Source organism: Eubalaena glacialis, chromosome 15 (genome assembly GCF_028564815.1).
Source record: "Eubalaena glacialis isolate mEubGla1 chromosome 15, mEubGla1.1.hap2.+ XY, whole genome shotgun sequence".
Taxonomy (NCBI): Eukaryota; Metazoa; Chordata; class Mammalia; order Artiodactyla; family Balaenidae; genus Eubalaena; species Eubalaena glacialis.
In genome coordinates this window covers 46,430,390-46,438,604 of record NC_083730.1, presented here as the reverse complement: position 1 = coordinate 46,438,604, position 8,215 = coordinate 46,430,390, and positions in this window count along the sequence as shown.

Here is an 8,215-nt window from a genome sequence, read left to right as displayed (position 1 = left end):
CATATTTTTATCTAGATTAAGTCAAAGCTACTACCCAAGTAATTTTCAAGGCTTATAAACCTCCAAATTCATCGGCAAGATTGACGGCAATATATCAGTCATTATGAAATTTCTCCGTTACAAATGAAATTCATGATTAGATGTCACAATAATTGCTTCATGACATCATATAATTAAGGGCACAGGGGAGGAGGAAATGGAGCCAGCATGTTAGATGTAAATTCCTTCTCGTGCACACCACTATAATTTCATACCCTAACAACTGAACTTGACAGGCAGTCGAAAACAGACGGCAGGTTTCTTAAAAAATATAATGATCCCTAACAATGTTCACCTCTTAACGAACTTTGAGAAAAAAGGATGAAATGTATTTCATTGTTGGTGTCTGGTACACAGCAGTCACTCAATAATTACTTATCACATAAAGTCTTGAAACCTGAGACCTTCCTTTGTGTCATTCCATTCTGCCTAGAACAGTAATATAAACCTCCCCTCTTTCTGGAACTAAAACCTAACTTTTCAGGGCCAGCAGATTACCTAATTTCTTTCCAGTTAACTCCCATCTTTAGATGTTGAGTGGTCATAGATAAATTGTCTTTTTGGTTCTGCCTGTAATTATAGAACTTTAAGCAACTTTCTGGGCTTCACAGATTAAATGAGAAGGTTCACTGGAAGGTCATAACTCCGAGCTTTAACATGTTAACGTGTGTTATTTTCTGAGACTGTCAGTGTCACGTGCCAGGAGGTGCCAATCTCATCTACCCTTCTTAGTTCTCTGTACCTCTTCCCTCCCTGTCCTCCCCTTCACCCTCATGCCCTCTCTTCCCACCTTCCCACACCCCAAAATGGATAAAGCTAAATTCTTAACATATTGTTAGTAATACAGACTCTCAGGTCTCCTCAGTCAGGGACATGAGAAATCAGAGATGGGAATTCCTGCTCTGATTCCTAGGATTACAAACCTGTTATAAAATCACGAACGTACCAAGGAGTGATAAAATTGTTAATGGGGTGATGGTGGGAGTGGTATGTGTGGCAGAGAGGACGGTGGGAGGGGATAGGGGAGAACTTGGGAAGCAAGTTGACTGAACTGAGTGCAGGTCCCAGGACAGCAGGAGAGACTGGGTTACCTCAGGTAGGTTTGTCAAATATTCAGTGAGAAATAGGCGACAAAGCAGATTTATTATATTGAAATTCATTTTAACCTGCTTCACAATTTTGCCTAAGGCCAGCTGTAGTCATCCACTCATGTCTACGAGAAGTTAAACACATCTCAGAAATAAAGACACCTCATGAGCTGGGTCTAAGTATTGTATTTCTTCTAATTAAAAGTAGGATTCTTCAGAAACAGACTCACAGACATAGAGATCAGACTTGTGGTTGCCAAGGGGGACGGGGGAAGGGAGAGGGATGGACTGGGAAATTGGGTTTGGTAGATGCAAGCTATTACATTTAGAATGGATAAACACCAAGGTCCTACTGTATAGCACAGGTCCAATCTCCTGGGATAAACCATAATGAAAAAGAATATTTTAAAAAAGAATGTCTATATGCGTAAAACTGAGTCACTTTGCTGTACAGCAGAGATTGACACAACATTGTAAATCAGCTATACTTCAATAAAAATAAATTTTAAAAATAAAAATAAAAGTAGGATTCTCTGGAAAAAGCAAATTATAAATACAGACAGGTCTTTATGTGTGTCCTTTAAACACGTAATTACCAAGAGCACAAGATAAAGGAAAAAATATTTATTTGCTCAGTTCATCTCTCCAAAATATCACCTTTTAATAAAGCAAAGGTAAATGTATTAGAACTTTCTGCCAAAGAGGGAAGACAATCTTGACAATCTTAGCAGCATCTCAGAAGGGGGAACTCAGAAGTGAGATATTTATACGGCTCTGGGGTCTGAGCTCAAGTGTTTTAAGATGGGTCTTCAAGGCAGGGAACTTTATATCTGTTTATATTATACATAAAGTTTATTTTTACATGTAATATATAAACGTTACTTTATTAATTTATTTATATTTAGGTTGGTGGACACAGCAAAGCAAGGGTCTTGAATAAGTAACCTGTGGTTAATAAACAAGATTTTGCCCAGGTAAGCAATCTATTATCTCCAATAACTTGGTTTATGGGAATTTCCTGAAGCAAACAGTGAAGTTATTTATTGGTTTGTTCTGAACAAGTGTTTTCAGGAACAAACAACTAAGTCATGTTGATGCAGGAAGGCTACAGTTTTAGGTAAATCACACTGACACACTTATAACAAGAATGTCTTAAAGAAGGAGGGAGGAAACTTTTAGAGGTGACGGTTTTGTTTATGGCATTGGTTATGGTCATGGTTTCACAGGTTTACACTTATCTGCAAACTCATCAAGATGTATACATTAAATAAGAACAGTTTTTGTATGTCAATCATACCTCAATTTTAAAAATAATTTCTTTTAAGTATGTGCCTTTGTTATAATTAATGGGTAAACAAGGCAGAAAAGACACATGGAGAATCTAAGAGTAACTAAATTGTTCCACATGAGAAAGAGCTTGGAGATACCCATGGAGAAGAAATCTGGGGAACAGAGAGACTAGGAAGAGCTTGACGAAGCTGGGACTGGGAGTCAAGAGGAGAAAACTAGTTTGGTGGCAAAGAGCAGCGTGTATGGGCTTCGCTGGTGGCGCAGTGGTTAAGAATCCGCCTGCCAATGCCGGGGTCACGGGTTCCATCCCTGGTCCGGGAAGATCCCACATGCCACGGAGCAACTAAGCCCGTGCGTCACAACTACTAAGCCTGCGCTCTAGAGCCCACAAGCCACAACTACTGAAGCCCGCGCGCCTAGAGGCCGTGTTCTGCAACGAGAGAAGCCACTACAATGAGAAGCCCGCGCACGGCAATGAAGAGTTGCCCCCGCTTGCCTTAACTAGATAAAGCCTGCGCGCAGCAACGAAGACACAACACAGACAATAAATAAATAAATAATAAATATTTTTTAAAAAAGAGCAGCGTGTAGAATAGAAAGACAGAGGAGGGAGTAGATAGGAGAGCTACTGTGGAGAGTGGAAGATTTATTTAAATACTAGTATTAGTATTTAAATTAAATACAATTATATTTAAATTAAATTCAGTTATATGAAAATGCAATATAAATTCCAGTGTCCAGATTCTCAAGAAATGTTTGGTAAAGCCAAACACTGGAGCCCCGTTTGTGTTTCTTTTATATGTGTAACCATTCAGAAACTGGCCTCGTGAGGGACGGGACTTTTAGGTCCCACTGGCTGGGCTCCAATGTTCAGATGCCAGGAAATGTTTACATGGTGGTTGTCCTTTAAAAACAGTAACAACATGGATGAAACTGGAGGGTATTATGCTAAATGAAATAAGCCAGGCAAAGACAAACGCTGCATGGTATCACTTGTATGTGGAATCTAAAAAAGCAAGGAAAGAAAAAAAAAATCAAACTCATAGAAACAGAGTAGAAGAGTGGTTGCCAGGAGCTGGGGGTCGGGCAAACAGGGACAGCTTGGTAAAAGGGCACAAGCTTTCAGTATAAGATGAATAAGGTCTGAGGATTTAATGTAAAACATGGTGACTAGAGTGGATAATACTGTATTACATAATTGAAATTTGCTAAAAGAATAGAACTTAAATGTTCTCACCAAAAATGCAAAAGTAAAATGATGGTGATGGATGTGCTCATTAACTCAATGTGGGGAATCCTTTCACAAGGTATACGTATATCATCACATTGTACACATTGGAAATATTTGAGAAAAACAATAATATTAAGTATGAGGGACAATTTTTAAAATTTAAAGCATTTATAGAAAAATATTTTAAAAATTTAAATACAAAATAAAAGCAGTAAAGATTGCAAGTCTAAGTCATCCTTCAATAAAAATGTCAGGTTCGAAATATTTCAATTTTTTAAGAAAGCAGCATCCCCCCCAAAAAAACCCTTGTAATAAAAATATTTCTAAGAAAAAAAAAGAAAGAAAATGTCAGCTGGTAGACTCTAAATTCACCCTGAGAGGCTCTGACAGCAAATGGGATGAAATTTGGTGTCTAAAGATAGACACTTTGATCATAGTTATCAGCATAACCAGTCAAGAAGAAAAAGAGACCTCAAAGAGTAGAGGAAATAAAATGGAAAAAATAAAGTAAGATTATTATATCCAGACAGTGAAACCATTTGAGAAAAATCAAAATAACAGATCAAGACCAGAAAGGAAGAATTAGATATTTGAAAGGAAATAGTAGCCAAAATATCAAAATAGCATCAACATTATAAATGTTAGCTAGACTCCATTTCCAAACTAGAAAGATATTGGGAGAAATACAAAAGGTGAGAGAAAAAGAAAAGGGAATTATAGCAATAGTTTCCTGACTTGAAACCCTGTCATTAGTAGATGCCATATTAGGTAACTTCTTCGGCATTTTATTTCATTAATAACTCAAAACAACCACTTGCAGTAAATATTACACCATTTTTCAGATGAAAATCCCAAGGGTCACTTCCTTGATATCATATAGCTTTGTAGTAGTGGAGTTAGGATTTGAGTACAGATGAGTCATTCTAAAGCTGGTGTTCCTTACTACTTATGGTCTATACTGTTATTTGGGTGTGTTGTTATAGGAATACCTGGGTGAGGTTTATTGTCATGAACTACAGATTCTGATGGGAAGAAAAAGGTTTTCCCTAGCTCACAAATATCAGGCACCATTGTACCGACAGAAGGTTAACTAAGCCTCATGATGCTAGATGAACACAGAGACCTGTCTCATCAAATCAAAACATAAAATTAGTCTGAATAAACTCCCACAAAATGACTGCCTAATATGTGAGAAGACTTCCTTTTAAACAAGCATGGCAATATCTTCTAAATAAGCCAGATAAAATTAAAACCAGACTAATCCAAGGATAACTAAAAGCCAACAAATCCCTAGATATTAAAAGGTAGAGACACTACAAGTGTTTCTTACATCACTAACCTCCTCCAAGTGTACCATGAAGATGTGGTCCCAGTTGTTTTCCTAATGAAATGCTGAAACTTCTTGTAAATTATGACTTTTTTTCAAATTAGAATACACATACCGGGGCTTCCCTGGTGGCACAGTGGTTGAGAATCTGCCTGCCAATGCAGGGGACACGGGTTCGAGCCCTGGTCTGGGACGATCCCACATGCCGCGGAGCAACTAGGCCCGTGAGCCACAACTACTGAGCCTGCGCATCTGGAGCCTGTGCTCCGCAACAAGAGAGGCCGCGATAGTGAGAGGCCCGCGCACCGCGATGAAGAGTGGACCCCGCTTGCCACAACTAGAGAAAGCCCTAGCACAGAAACGAAGACCCAACATAGCAATCAATCAATCAATCAATCAAATAAATCTTTAAAAAAAAAAAAAAAAGATTACACATACCAAGAAAAGAGGATTTTAGTGCAATCTTTCAGGAAAACAAAACAAACATTATATCCAGGAGCAGAAAAGCTGGGAGTTCATAGTCAGCCACTTAAGCCTTGGAATATTTTCTTAAAAAAAAAAAAAGTGATGGTAAGGAAAAGATGAGTAAAAGGTTAAAAGTTCTATATACTGCATATAATTCACTTGGGGAAAAAATTGTCAGGATTTAAGAGGCATAAATTAAATAACTTTGAAGCCCATTTTGCCCTAGAACTATCGGGATGTTTTCAGGGAGCATCAGATGCTTATGTTTCCTGTGTGCGTATAAGAGATGAGCAGAAACAAAAATAACCTCCCTCCCAGGAACAGTGGAAGACATCAGCCGCAAAGTAGGTCATAGCCCCGGGCTACACCGCCCACTGACGTGCGCTACCTACTGTAAATGGAATCAAATGACAGGCTTTCTTGGGATCAAATGATGGCGTTTCACTGCCCATTCCACTAACACATTCCTATAGTGAACTGCTCCTGAATGAATCCTATAAAGCCCTGAGTCCTCTTTAAGTTTTAGTGAAAAGAAATAAAACCTTTTCACGGAAGGAGAAATGAGTTTCCAACACTCAAACTAAGACTGATTTTGGTAGCAATGGTTTTCATTCGAAATTTAATTGCTGTGTATTCAAATAGGAGCCCTGCTGGGGGCTGAAAGGATATACTTGTTTTCTTTGGTTTGGTTTGGTTTGCTTTTTCTCCGACATTGATAGTGATTTCTCACTTGTACTATAGCCCTTCTGTCGAGATGTTGGCAATCAGATTGCTGTGAAAAACAGAATTAAAGAGAGATGCTCACAGTCTCATGAGTGAGAGAACATTGCCTATCCTCTCCATCTATCCTCCACACTAGAGCCAAGGTGATCATCTTACTAACAAACCTAACCACATTTTCTCCCTGCTTAAATCTTTAAATGATTTTCCATCTGAAAGATAAAGGTCCCTCATGATCTGATGTCTCCCTACCCTTGGGCCTATCTGCCAACACATTTCAAAAGGCACCCTTTGCACCAGCCGCATAACAAACTACTCGTGGTCTCCAGAATTAAGGATAACATGCTAGCTGACACTTCTTTGCCTTATATTGTTATTCCCTCTGCCTAAAATGTCCTTCCTTCTACCTCCTACTTAGCTTCTGGGAGCTTTTCCTAAATCCTCAATCTAAACGAGGACCCCTTCTCCCCATCACACTCTATACACAACACAGCATGGCCCGTGGTACACTCTACTGTATCCACAGTTCACTTTGTTTAGTTTTGTGAAGACACAGTCCACTTCTCATGCAACTATGTATCCCCAAGGTCTCAGCACTTGCTTAGGTCTTCATCTGCTGAAGAACGTTGATGGCTCCTGTATTATCCATGGGTTGTGGTTGCGAAAGAAAAAATACAAGCTGATGCAAGCAAATCTAGGGGGTAAAGAAAAGAAAGGAAAGGAAAGGAAAGGAAAGGAAAGGAAAGGAAAGGAAGGAAAGGAAGGAAAAGAAAGGAAAGGAAAGGAAAGGAAGGAAAGGAAAGGAAAGGAAAGGAAAGGAAAGGAAAGGAAAGGAAAGGAAAGGAAAGGAAAGGAAGGAAAGGAAAGGAAAGGAAAGGAAAGGAAAGGAAAGGAAAGGAGGAAGGAAGGAAGGAAGAGAGAAGAAAGGGAGGGAGGGAGGGAGAGAGAGAGAGAGAAAGGAAGGAAGGAAAGAAAGAAAGAAAAGAAAGAAAGAAAGAAAGAAAGAAAGAAAGAAAGAAAGAAAGAAAGAAAGAAAGGAAAGAAAGAAAGAAAGAAAGAAAGAAAGGAAAGAAAGAAAGAAAGAAAGAAAGAAAGAAAGAAAGAAAGAAAGAAAGAAAGAAAGAAAGAAAGAAAGAAAGAAAGAAAGAAAGAAAGAAAGAAAGAAAGAAAGAAAGAAAGAAAGAAGGAAGGATGGGAGAGAAAGAAAAGGGTGTCAGGCCTGGCTAGATGCAGACTGACATGTGTCAGCAGCAGCTGTCTGTCTCCTTCCTTCGACTGCATATCCTGTGTTGGCTCTCTCTCTGTGGTGGAATGATGGCCAACAGCAGCTTCAGGTGTACAACTTGTTGGTTTGGCTATTTCATCTGACATAGATTCTCTTTTCTAATAGTTCCAGAAAAGCCTTGGGGTTGAGACTCCCTGGCCTACCTTGTGTCACATATCCCACCTGAACCAGTGACTCTGGCCGTGAGAATGGAACGCACTGATTGTCCATGCCTGATTATCAGACCCACCCTGAAAAGGAGGTGGGAGGTGAGAGACAGCATCGGCCTCATCCAGACCTCGAGGCGAGGGCAGTGGTGTGCAGAGGTCAACACCACAGGTGCTGGAGCTTGGCTGCTGGGTTCAGATCCATGCTGACCAGCTATGTGAACTTGGGCAAGTTACTTAATCTCAGTTTTGTAAGTGGGGCTCATAGGAAATGTCAACACCTATAATAACCCAGCTCTGTCTTTCTTGCAATGCAAGATATCCACAGCATACTTTCTCTCCTTCTAGACCACAAGTCAGAAATCATTTTACCCAGAATGTTCTTAATCAGAAAAGTGCAATAACTTTGGAGCATTCTTGATGTTATTGGCAAGAGAGGAAAAAGAGAGAAAAATATATATATATACCAGCTGTGTCAGAGTTCCAGCTCAATATCTCCACTGTTCATGGACTTTTCCCCATGCAAGACGGCACCTGAAGAAAATCCAAGCATGATGCCCTCGGATGACATTGTTCAAAGATTTAAGGAAATCTCTTTGTACCACTTTATAAGGGAGGAGGACA